The 12,461-nt window shown below is 45.9% G+C and overlaps 1 protein-coding gene across 5 annotated transcripts in view; it reads left to right on the top strand.

Annotated features, from left to right (window-relative positions):
- The window catches only part of BMP2 (bone morphogenetic protein 2), a 214,660-nt gene that overhangs the window by 177,401 nt on the left and 24,798 nt on the right, over positions 1-12,461 (top strand). For 4 of the 5 annotated variants that reach the window (XM_065682366.1, XM_065682370.1, XM_065682369.1 and 1 more), the window contains one exon: positions 2,063-2,151. The gene's annotated coding sequence lies outside the window, so the exon portion shown is untranslated. Of the gene's footprint in view, positions 1-2,062; positions 2,152-6,629; positions 6,680-12,461 lie in introns of those variants that run through there. The other variant, XM_065682371.1, reaches the window with a different exon arrangement.

Below are 12,461 nucleotides of genomic sequence, written 5' to 3'. Positions count from 1 at the left end.
TAAGAATGAATTATGTACTGAGGTAATGTATGTTACACTTTGATTTCACGTGAAGGTCATTTGCAAATGTCATGCATGCCTTGCTATGGGGATGTGTTGCCCTGCTTAGGAACTCCAGTGCTAGAAAAACATTTGGCATTGCTCCTCTTTTCCTAGAAGTTTTCCACAGCATTGCTGTTTATTAAAAGGTGTTACTTCTGCTCTTGCTTTTGTTGATGAAATAAGAAAGAACCTAATTCTGTATTTTTTGAGGCCCAGCATTTCCTGATAGTTTTGAAAAGAGCAAGGAAGAAAAGGCAAAACACAGGGAGCCAGTGTTCAAATGTGCTCTTTGAGGTAGGAGGTAAGAGACAGTGAAGCAAGCTTCTTGGGGCTGTTGAGGCTGGAGAAGAGAAGGCTGCAGGGAGACCTCAGAGCAGCTTCCAGTATCTGAAGGGGGCCTATAGGGATGCTGGGGAGGGACTCTTCATTAGCGACTGTAGTGATAGGACAAGGGGTAATGGGTTAAAACTTAAACAGGGGAAGTTTAGATTGGATATAAGGAGGAAGTTCTTTCCTGTGAGGGTGCTGAAGCACTGGAATGGGTTGCCCAAGGAAGTTGTGAGTGCTCCATCCCTGGCAGTGTTCAAGGCCAGGCTGGACAGAGCCTTGGGTGAGATGGTTTAGTGTGAGGTGTCCCTGCTTATGGCAGGGGGGTTGGAACTGGATGATCTTAAGGTCCTTTCCAACCCAAACCATTCTATGATTCTGGCTACTGTGATTTCAGAGGAGATTCCCAAAGAAGCTCCTTTAGCACTGTAATATCTGTAGTCTACCTACCATGGCCAGGACAACGCTTCAGCATCATGCGTCACACAAAGTAATATTCCTCAGTGTCGGCAGGATGATATTTGATTTATATTTGGGGGGTTTGAAATTCGATGCTGTGATTTCATTTTTGGAGGAACTCTGTTCCCTTCCAGGGGAAATTCTTGTTTGAGAAAGAAAGAAAGGAAGAAAGGAAGGGAGTGGGGGAAGCAAAAAAGAGAAAAGAGGGAGAATGATAGAGGTTACGATAGTATTACGTTACCGATTGGATAAACTGACAAAACAGCCCACTGTGACTCGGAGAGCTTAATTTTGTGCGTTTTGGCAACTTCTTAAAGCAGAAAATGAGAGCACTACTGTCAACAGGGCTTTTGATATTTCTCAGTGTTTATACTAGAGATGAAAGTGCATTCTGAATTAGGGTGGAAGGCAGCAGGCCAGATTCTGACTTTGGCGACAAGAGGTGATAAACGCCACAGATCTAACCCCCCTGTAACAGCGGGTAGGAAATGGCTCTCCTGTTGCACAAGATGTTGGGAGATTTCAAGGTTTTTCCATTCTGCTTGAAAGGCACAGGGTCTGTAAAGGGGCTTGGGGGTTTTTCTTATTACTGCAGTAAACCAGCAGATAGCCAAGTCACTTGCTTGGTGTATGGGAGACCCAGCATCATGTTCCTGCTCTTTCTAGTTCAGTGTCCTGACCTCTGGGCTTAAAGAATTGGTCTTGATGTTACCAGCAAATATTTTATGACTTACGTACAATCTGAAATGACTCCTACAGGAAAGCAGCATCCATGAATGGCCTCTTGCCTGGGGGTTAAGATATCCCTCTTGGATTTAGGAGATCCAAGTTCAACAACCTGATCTGTATCAGGCCTTCCAATGTATGCCTCCTGTGCTCCAGCTGAATGCTGAAGCCTTTGGCTGCTTTAGGCAGTTTGTTTGGGTGCTTTTTGACCAGAAGTTTCCTCCTGGACCTTTTCCCAGTGGAAGTTTTGCTGAAGCTGAGATGTATAAATAACCAGAGAGACATATTGGGGGTGTGTGTGGGGGTGTGTGAAAAACTATCAATTCTGTGAACAAACATGGGTTAAGACATATTTGCCAGGGATTCAGATGAGTGTCTGTGCCATTATGTCCTTTTGCTGGGATTTAATGGAAAGAGCTATAAATTGTGGTTATGATTAGCCAGCAAGAAAGGTATCTGTCAGGCAAGTTCTGCCACCCTTACTCATGTGCAGTATTTCATTTCACAGGTTGTCTTGGCTATTTTGCTGGACCATCCTCTCTGCCTCCAGCGGTGCTATTAAAGGAAGGAGGGAGCTATGAATTCCCGCAGTCTTTGGTAAGCTACAACTTCCTTCCTTGCTCACAATTAATGAGAAAGCTTCACCTCTTCTCCAAACCTTCATGGCTGTTTATTTATAGAGGCCAGCATCCAGACAGTATGGGTAATACTTCCAACCAGACTTGGACCTGGGATGTAGGCTGATCCAGCTTAGCTACACAGTAGAGTTTTTGTTGGGTGGAGGCATCTTAGTGTCCTGCTTGGGACATAATATCTCACCTCTAAATAAATGGCCTGCCCTGCAGGGTAAGGTGATTCTCACCATGAGGGAGGCTGGTGGAACCGGGCTTATAAAAATATCTGAGCAGTGGAAGAAAATAACTGCTCTTTTCCAAGAAGATGCGTTTTTCTATTTTAATTTCTTGAAGGCTGTGATAAAATAAATGTTGTCTATGATGTCAAGGTGAAGGGTTGACCAGAACTTCCTTTGTGGTCAAGCTCTTTCTTTATTGATTGATTTTATAAGGCCTCTATATTTGTCAGGCTCGCAAGTGCAGTGGTGACTTAAGTTATAAGAGAGTGTTTGTGTCTTTAAGGAAAAATACAGTGACCCCTCCTACCCATTGCCCTTCTCATCCTTGCAAGGAGACCTACACTTGGCCAGAATGCCTTTGCTCCCTTAGTGGAAAATGTTGATTAAATATTCAGAGAAAAAAATGCAATTAAACCCCCCAGACTCCTAAATCCCAAGAATCTTTCATGGAAAACTGCTGTATATGGAATAGTTGCATAATTTGGGCAGAAAATGCAAATTGTCAGTTTTTGGTAGAAGCTGCAAAACTTGAAGAGAAATGTCTTGGTGGAAAAGATCTCTTTTCTGTTGATAGAAAGGAGATATTTTCCAGGCATTTCCATGCAAGCTGTTTTGCTGTTGAGTTGGTTGAGCAACCCCATAGCCACATGGTTGTGCTGCTGAAAGGCACATGAGTGACTTTCCATACTTGTTTTTTCTTCCTGAGCCAGAAGTTGTTTTAGTTCAGCATTTTGGTCATTCTTCACACCAGGAGACACATCAGGGTTTAGGCTGGGACCATTTGAGTGGTCAAGCCCAGTCTTGTCACACCACAGTGATGCTGCTGCTGTCAGCCCCTCAGGGTCTGGCATCAAGCTCTCGCTGCACTTTTGGGGCACATCTTTGCTTAGCTGGTTTTACTGGGATAAAATTCCTCCTCTTATTACTTCCCATTGGCATAGACTGCTTTAGTGCTGCCTCTACAAACAATGTGCAAGTGTTGTGTGTGGAGGTACAAATGTGAAGGGACCAGGTGAGATGACCAGGTTATGGCAAGTCAGTGACCCGAAGAGCAAAGCTCAGCTGAACTCTGTGCAGTGAGGTCACCAAGTACTCAGTCCTCAAATAACACAAAATTACCCATCTTCCTTCAAAATCCATGCCTCCTTTTGAATGTGGAAATACATGGAATCTGGATATACGAAGTGAATTCCAGGGAAGAGAAAAACAAGGAATATAAACTTGGAAGAGCTTTGCAAATCTGTGTAAAGCCTGCACTATTTCTCATTCCCTGGGCATGCTGGCTGCTTCTCTAGTGCACTTAGTACTTGGTGGTTCTCTGGGCTTTCTGTGTTAGAGGTGTGATCCCTCTCCCATCTGACTGGGTCTTGCTTCTGGTTGAAGGTTTAGAGAAGAACTGGAAAATGGCAATCTGCAAGACTGGAAAGAGAAAACCTGGAGCTGTATTTTAATATCAGTTGAGTTGATTTACACCATTTAGGATGTGGATTTCTCTGTTTTGTTTTCCCTCAAGGAAAAGAGATGATACAGAGACCTTGAAGTTGCTCCTGTGTGTGATGGTACAGCTGGTCAGCAGCACGATCAGCCATGTAGGTTGCCTGTGGGGCTATTTCTTCACGTTGACTCAGTTTAGCTGTTGTTGAGGTCAGTTTTTCCAGGGATCACTATTATGGGAGCTGAGGTTGGCCATTCCTCGTCCACATCCCAGTTGGCGAGGGGCCCTTATGATTGCCAGGATACAGCTCCAGAGTAAACTAGATGCTCACAAGGCACCCAAGGCAGTTTTAAGTGGCACTAAGGGAAAACAGTTAACAGAAGGGGATGTGATTTCTTTCCACAGACCTTTGTTTTAAAGGGTGTTTTGGGGGGCGAGTTCACCTTTCCTTGGGTCTCCTGCCAGCAGGTGGGAACCTTTTTAAGTTGTCCTTTTTCTGAGCAGGGCTGAATCGTCCGCCCTAGAGCATCCCTTAATGCAATTAAAACCAGCAGTACTGCTTCTCCAACACAGGGGCCTCCGATACTGGGAGGGGAAGCGGTGGCTCTTCTTTGAAGTCCCACCTACGTGAACATCAGTGGCAGGACTTCAAAGGGAAGCTGCTATTTCCTGTTGGAGCTCAGCCCTGGTGCTCAGCACTGCTAACAAAGCAGTCAGACTGGTTGTAAAGGCACCGATCCAGCAGAGAACTTAAGCACATGCTTAAGTCCCTCAGGACTTAACCGCATGTTGGGCTGGGACTCAGCTTGTCTGGAGACTGGACTCATGGTCAGGGTTATGTCTCCCAGGTCAAGTTTCAAGGGGAAGAGCCAGATTAGAAAGCCTTTCACAAATAGCTTGATGGGTGCTGCAAAGCTGGGCTCATCATTCATAACCCAATGACTTGGGGCACCTGCACAACAGCAGGAGGTGGAAATACCACAAGGAATACTACTGGATTTAACAAACAACCTGGAGACAGACAGCAGGCTGCACTAGCTATCTGCAAATGCTTGTAAATCTTGATTTCAGAGCTAACATTGGTGAGTTCACTTCAGTGGAGCTGGCCAGGTGAGGATCTAGGCTGATAAATAGAGTTGTAAAGACGGGAGTCTATTTGCAAACAGGTGCGAAATGCTAAAGGCACCATACTCAGCCCCATGTTTTGCTGAGTAATACTTTATTTTAGTGTTACTCCTCTGCTGTCTGTGGAGCTGTTTGCAGACTAACGGATGGCAGAACTCGGATGTGACTTTTTAGCAAGCATTATTTAGGTAATTCATGTCATTTGCACCAACTTATTCTCTCAGTTACTGTCCTCAGGCTACAGACAGACCTTGTGGTCGTGATCTGCAGCTGGTGCAGGTACCACACTGCTAGCCCTGTTCTCAGCATCATGTCGTCCCCTCTTCAGTAGCAGTGCAGTATGAGAGCTTCTCCCCCATCACAACTTGCACAAGGGCCCATGGTTGCCTCATGTGTAGCAATTAAAGGGTGTCTGGGAGATGTTCCGTGCCGGCAGCCTGGATGTTTGCAGTTGGAAAGGATGCTTCTGTTTGTAGAATAGATGTGTTGGATTGAACATGGTACTTGTGTAGGCTGCAGGAATAAACAGGTCACAAAGCCTGAGAAACCCCAGTAGTTTCCAGGTCCTGCTCCCTGAGGTCCTCCTGTACTTGGGGTAGCACAGCCTAGTGAACCTGATAGTAGACTACAGTCATCCTCCACCTTGCCCTTCTCCCTGTAGGGGAACCCGTTACCTAGTTGCTAATTCCCCATCCCAAGAAAGTGAATTGAGAACAGTGTCCTGGGGATTTTCATCGGAGCCAAATTGGAAACACCTTCATTTGGGTTATGAAAATACCTATGAAACTGTTAGGACACTGGGTTTGGATGTCACCAGCAGATATCTGCCCAGCCGTTCAGGTTCCTAGAAGAACCTTCTGACATATCTTCACTGTGTGGATGAGCGCTGTGTAGTTAGTGCTCACCAAAGCAGCAAGACTTACTGAATTCCATGCTGACTTGCTCTGTTGCATGCAAAAAATAAGCACTGATCAAAAGTAAGGCCCCAGCATCTCCCCTTCTAGATTCAAGTATAGCATGCTGGTACAGTGCTAATGTCACTGTTAGCACTGCATGGTATGTCCTAGGCATACTCCCTGCAGGATCAGGTTGGTGTCTCCACTGTGATGTTATGTGACGGTGTGGTTTGGAAGGACCCCCCATCCACAGAGTAGAGATGCTTTGTTTTGGATGGGTAGGTTGGATGTTGACAAACAGCAGCGTGACTCACTGCTCACACCTGAATGCTCTGCAAGGGGTTTATGTTCCTGAAAATGAGTGTGGTCACGGCACCCTGAGAGTGAAGCTGGTGACCACAGAGCGTTGAAGAAGTTCAAACTCAGCTTTTCTGCACCTTGAAAGTTCACAAGAAGCAGGTGATGTGATTTCTTGGGAAGGCAGCCTTGGGTTGTGACTGAGGCATGTGACTAGTGCAAGAAAACCATTCAGTTCTTGGTGGTGACACAGGTGTCTTGGGTGGCCTTGAGTGGTTCATTTGGTCTTTGTTCTCTTTGGTCTCCCACCTATAAATTAGGCTAATAGCGCCTTACCCATGTGGCTATTAGCCAGCAAGTTATTTAGGTGAAGGTATAGCTCACTGTGTGTTGTACAGGTACTAGGTTTGCTCTTGCTCAGGGTTCTCCTGTGAAATGAAGAAACAATGTGAATAACCAAGTGAGGCAGGATGGATTTTGAGGAGGCTTTCTCCCAAAGGCTCTTTGGATTCAGAGAAGGTGCATTTTGTTAATCATCTTCATTTTGTGTGGTTTCTACCTGTGGATTAGGACTGAAAGGGTTTTATCCGATGCAGGGTGTACATGCAAATACTTCTATTTGAATAATACTGGAGAATAAATTTAGAACTGGTTAAAGAGGGGATGAATGCCTCAATCTGCGAGGTGGAAAAATTACTGCTTCTTGTGGGTAACCCAACCTGTTTAAGTTGCTAAAAACATACCTGCCTGAAAAAAGAAGAGCAGGAGGAAGAGCTGAAAAGAGAGCTTTAAAAAAACCCCAACTCTCTCCAGATTTCTAGTTTAATATTTCAGTATTTTCATAACTGCAGCTTTTTTTGGGCCGAGGTGGGGGGAAATGAGAATGTATTCAAGAACTCTGGAAACCGCTTTCTATTTGTAAAGCATGTTGTGTGTGTATCGTAACACCTACAGTACTTGTCGCTCTGCCAGGTTGTGCATCGGCTGCCAGGATTTTCCTCTCTAAATGACATTATACTACTTTGTGGGTATTGAAAACAAATATGTTGAGGGGAGGGAGCATTCTCATCCACAAAGCGATTGCCAGTATTCAGTCGTAGTGTTTTATCTGAAGGCTGCTGCGCTTTTCAGCTGCTTCCCATAAGGCAAAGGACAGGTTCGATGAACGTTTGTGTGCTCTCTGTTCATTGGCGTGTATTCTTTGCAATACAGCAGCACCTAGGGGCTCTGCAGGAGATGAGGACCTTGGGATGATGGGCACTGTGTGAACATGCAGTAGAGGACAGTGGGGGGAATAGAGAAATGTGGTGGTTATCTTCAGAAGTGCAGCTCCAGAATAGTTGCTCTCTCATAAGGAGGTGTTGGGAGGGATGCGAGATCGCCTGGCTGGGTGGATGGAGTGAGGTAGACAGTGTTAACGTGAGGTATGATAAGGTGAAGCCATGGGGCACTGCAACAAGGACCTCTGGTATGGTGTCTGGTAGTGGAAAAGCAGATGGGAGAGATGCATTGCTGGCTGGGCAGCCACTGTCACTGCTGAATAGGTTATGCAAAGGCTACAGCTTTGCTACGAGCTGCAGATACACTGCAGATATCTCTAACCAGATGAGGTTATCAATTAACCCAGGGTCTCCCACACTCTCGTGGTTTTGAGGGTGACACAGAAGCATTCCATTGCCAACATGAGATGAGCCCTGACAGATCCCGCTGCATAAAAGCCACCAGAAGAAGAGCGAGGAAGGAGAAAACAGGATTAGAGGCTGCTGAGGTCTCCTCGGTTCAGCTGCTGGAACAGCCTCTGTCGGGCTGTTACTGCTCTGTATGAAGTAAAGCTGCTTTAAGACTGCTCTAACTTACAGCCAGGGTTATGCCCCAACCGCAGCCTGGTGCAGAGCTGTTCCTGTGCCAAAGCCCGAGAGGAGCACGGAGCATTGCCCAATGCCCGTCAGTGCCTTGGTGTCATCAACACATCATGAGCTGCATTTGCCAAGCACTGGAGTGGAGATGTTTGCTGACTTCTATGTTATGTTTCAGTGGCACTCCTGTTGTTGTTTGGCATGAAATCCACAGTTAAAATGTAAGCTAATCAGTAGTTAGTTATTAGTATCTACTTGCTTTTTAATCGTAATAGACAGTTGTGATTGGTTTTCACAGGTATAAAGAGCTAGTGTCCTGCTCAAAACTGTAGCATGCTTTAATCCACAGCTGAGCACTTTCCTGTGACTGGAGAGAATTTGCTATTAGAGATGGTCGATTAAAATAGAAAGGAAATGGAAAGATGTTTGAGAGCCAGTTAGGAAAAAATCTTCAGGAATGGACTCTTCTGGGGTTTTTTTACTCTCCTTCTAGAAATTACATTATCTGGGATGGATGGGGTTGCTCCAGAGGCTCCAGGGCACATTAAAGGGTAATAAGAAGGGCATGGGGTGAGAAAAAGGTTCCTGCTGGGTTAAAGAGAGACACATGATAGCTCATCTGGGAGCAGAGAGTCAGGTTTAATAATGTTCTTGCTAAACGCAGTTAATAATTGAGGTCAAGGCCCTGGGTGAGGGTAATAAGGGGATAGTCTCCCATGTGTGGAGTGATGGGGTAAGGACAAGCTGTTCAGAGTACACTAGTGATGCTGATAGCAGGCACACAGCAGAGCTGGCCTGGGTCACTTGGGACCATGGTGGCAGTAGGTAGTTCACAAAGCACTGCTTTTTGTGTGTCTTCCCTTTTAAAACATCAGATAATTGCATCATTCACAGGATAGAGGGGCACACAGTGTGCTGGCTTAGCACAGTCAAATGCTAACTGATCAGCTGGTAGAGATCTGGTTAAGACAACAGGCTTATCTTGCTCCATCTTGCTGATGTTGTAATGTATAGCTGGAATTAGGAACTAAAGGGCTATAAATGTTTCCATCAGAAGGATTGGGTTTAGGTATCTGAGGCTCATTACAGATGCTGCACATCAGAGTCCCTTCCAAACCCCAGTGCAGTCATCCTTGGAGCCCTCTGCTGAAGGCAGGATTACCTTCGCCTTGTACAGATACCTATCAAATACCCAAGAGACTTGGCTAAAGCTGTGTAGGTCGTCTCTGTCAAAGCAGAGTTAGGTTTTTACTCTGAGCACTGGTGCTGCACTGGTCACGTTCAAGACATTTTTGGGGTTACAAATGAAACTGACCTGTTAGGAGTAGAATAAATGTTACTTTCTCATTATATCTAGTTGTCACCAGTCTAAAAAGCCCAAACCACCTCTGTATGGGGGAGATGGTGTCTTCAGCCTTTACCTGAGAAACAATACTTAATGTGTTACCTTGCATGGTCTGTATCTCATGGCCCCGATCCTGCCACATGCTGCAGGTGGAATAGTGCCTATTGGTTCCGGTGGGGCCATGGGCTGTGTGCTTGGAGCCTGATGCTTTCTCTGTGACAGGAGCTTTGTGGACAAGGCACGCGTCATTCCTGGCACAGCAGGGAAAAGCGAGTGCAACCCATCCCGGCTTCTTCCACCTCATGGCAAAGTTGGAGGGAGGCTGGGAAAAACCCCACTCTCTGATTACAGCTCATATATGTGCTTTGGCAGAGAGAACATGGTGTAACTGTGGGCCAGAATTCTGCGATTAAGAGGCAAATCCTTGGAAACTGTAATTCTGCAGGCTTCAGGCAAGGGAAAAGCATGTTCCTTGGGTTCGTACTGAGAGATGGGAGGAATGGGAACATGTTGTTGGGGGGAAGAGGGATGCATTGTGGTGCTGTGTAGGTCTGGGTTCAGCTCCAGTTTCTACAGCAGCTGGCGCCCCCATGCACTTGATCAGCCAGCACCTTCATTGCCCTTCCCATTACATAGAAGGGGAAATCTACCTCTGCCTAGCTAAAAGGCCTGGGAAAAGAACACCCTTTTCCTAGTCAATCCATTGCCCAGCACAGCATCAATCCGTTGCCTAGCACAGGCAGGGTCCTGTGACCTGCAGGGACTCCTGTGCCAGCAATTAATAATAAATCACGAATATCATACAAATTCTCTGACAGAGCCTTCCTTCCTTCCACGGGCTTGTACTGAAGGTATGGGGTAAGAAAAACAAGAAAGGAAAGAAACAGCTTACTAAATGGCCAGATTGCATTAGTTTGGCAGTCTTTGCTTGAAAAAAGGCCTGGTAGCACATGAAAAATTAATCAGTATGTGAAGGGCTGGAACATTAGCACAAGATCTAGTAGGCTGATGAAGGACTGAAAATACTGCATGAATAAGTCATTCATAGCTTATCATCCCGGTAATCGTTTCCTCAGTGATAACCACTTTTTAGAAAGCATTAAACCGAACATGGCATGGACTTCAAATTTAAGATAAATCCGGGTCACGTTTTGGCTGTCTGTGAAGGTGGAATGGCAGAGGGGGGATGGCAGGAAACCGCGTCTGTGAGCTCTTTGTGCAGGGAGCTGTGCTGGGTATAAAGCCCCAGGGTCAGCAGTGCCCAAAGGGGCATCTTTTAAGGGATACAGCGCAGTTCCTCTCACATCTAAATGCTGTGGTCATCCTGTGTCAGTAAAATACTTGACATGGCTTGTGGCTAGCTGGGGCTTCCATGTCCCTGCTCCCGAGCAAAGATCCTAGTCCAAAATACAGTAGGCAGTCCATAGAAAATGCTATCCTGTGAGGCATAAGTTAATCTTAATTGCTGTGTTTCCTCACTTTTTGGGCTTGGCTTTGTCACTGCTGTAATGTTCTTTTAATGTCGTTATTGTTTCTTACATACATGAAGTGTTTTACAAATGATGGATGGCCGTGTCTCTCTGATGTTTGGTTGCAGCAGCTCAGTTGTGTGTGCTGCCAAAACGTTAGCCAAAGGAGACGATTAAGAGTCTGTGTGTACAACTAAGAAGGATTTGGGGCTTCTGATCCTCTGGCTGGGTGTTTTCTGTCCTTACAGGTTTTAGCAGCCCAGATTACACTGTTCTACCCCTGCTTCAACTTCTGCATTACTCCACTGTTCCCAGAGGAGAATCCATCCCTGCTAGTGGTGGCGGGTGCTCCCCAAATCACAGAGTCCCAATTGTCCTCCCTGTGCAATTCATTTGCCACATGTTTAAAAATGAATGTAGCTATGTGAATAAGAGGAAAAGTTCAGGCAGAGGAATAATTTATAATTCCCAATAATATTGCTTCTAGCTACTGCTCTGTAGTGCCAGTTCCTGCCCAATGTGGTTTAAGCAGCTAACAGCTATAAAAGTTTGTTGACCCGAGGGGCTTAGTATCAACCATAGGTACAGTCAAAGTCAATATGGAGGCTGAAAATCCAGTGCTAATAGAAAAATAGAAGTCAATATTTAGGATGTGAGTCAGGAACTTAAAATAGGAAAGCGAAACAGATGAGGGCTGTAGCTGCAAGAGTGCTGGAGGTGAACTGTTTAGATCCAAGGACCACTGCTGATTACTATCTTCCCCTCTAACAAGGTTGCTCATTCTGCTTCAGCAGTCCATTTCCAGTGGCCAGGCCACCTCCCTGACCTATATTCCTCAGACTGCCATTACGTCAGAGCCTGCCTATTTGGGGTTATAAGTGAAATCCTCTGTCTTCTAGGTGAAATCCACAGGTAATTATATATGGGGCAAATATGGGCTGGGGCACGGAGAGGCCAGGAGAAGAGTTTGGCTTCGCTCTGTTTATACTGGAAAATCCCCTTTCTAAGGCTGCACTGTTGAGTCTTGGAGAGGAGGGGGCGCAGGGGAACTCCCCCCATCCAAGGCGGAGGCTGCTGGGAACAGGGATTTCACAGTGTGGCAATTCCAGGCGGAAAAGTAACCAGCTCTAAGTGGGGGTTTTCAGGCTGGAGAGGGCAGGAGGCACTGAGAGCTCTTGCCCACAAATGAAAATGATGTGGCCTTATTTCCACGATGAGGGATGGGGAGCAGTGCCCGAGCGTGCTGATGATGAATTTATATGCCCTTCAGTGAGGTGGTATTTTAATTTATACATCCTTCCCTCAGTTTGGTTGCAGTGGACCAGATCTCCGGCAGATGTGAATCTGTCCAGCTCCATTAAAGTCAGTAGAGCCTCTTTCCTCCAGCTAGGGACCGCATTCACATCTTCTGGTATGTAAAGAAGTTGCCATCTGCCAGGTTCTCCCATTGCACTCCCTTTCCACAGAGAGAACTTCAGTTCTTAAAAGGGGCCTGTAAGAATGATGGAGAGAGACTTTTTAGCAGGGCCTGTTGCAACAGGATGAGGGGTGATGGTTTTAAACTAGAAGAGGGGAGAGTCAGGCTGGGTGTGAGGAAGATTTATTCTTTACAATGAGGGTGGTAAAACACT

The sequence above is a fragment of the Lathamus discolor genome, chromosome 5, assembly GCF_037157495.1.
Source record: "Lathamus discolor isolate bLatDis1 chromosome 5, bLatDis1.hap1, whole genome shotgun sequence".
NCBI lineage: Eukaryota > Metazoa > Chordata > Aves > Psittaciformes > Psittacidae > Lathamus > Lathamus discolor.
Note: the sequence above shows the minus strand (reverse complement) of the source record. Positions and strands in the feature narration are given on the sequence as shown.